The sequence below is a fragment of the Octopus bimaculoides genome, chromosome 24 (genome assembly GCF_001194135.2).
Source record: "Octopus bimaculoides isolate UCB-OBI-ISO-001 chromosome 24, ASM119413v2, whole genome shotgun sequence".
Taxonomy (NCBI): domain Eukaryota; kingdom Metazoa; phylum Mollusca; class Cephalopoda; order Octopoda; family Octopodidae; genus Octopus; species Octopus bimaculoides.
Window position 1 is genome coordinate 35789608 of NC_069004.1, and position 220 is coordinate 35789827.

Here is a 220-nt window from a genome sequence, read left to right on the forward strand (position 1 = left end):
TGTGTGTGTGTGTGTGTGTGTGTACGTAAATGTCAAACGATGAAAATAAGTGCTCAACACCACATTAGTGGATATGATTTCTTTATTTGTGAATTAAGGCTACCATTGGTTTCATGTTAAGAAAAGTAGGAAAATATCCTAGTGTCTTAACAATTTTTCAAGCCAATATATATATATATATATATGAAATAACCACAATAACAGCATGCTTCTTCACTTC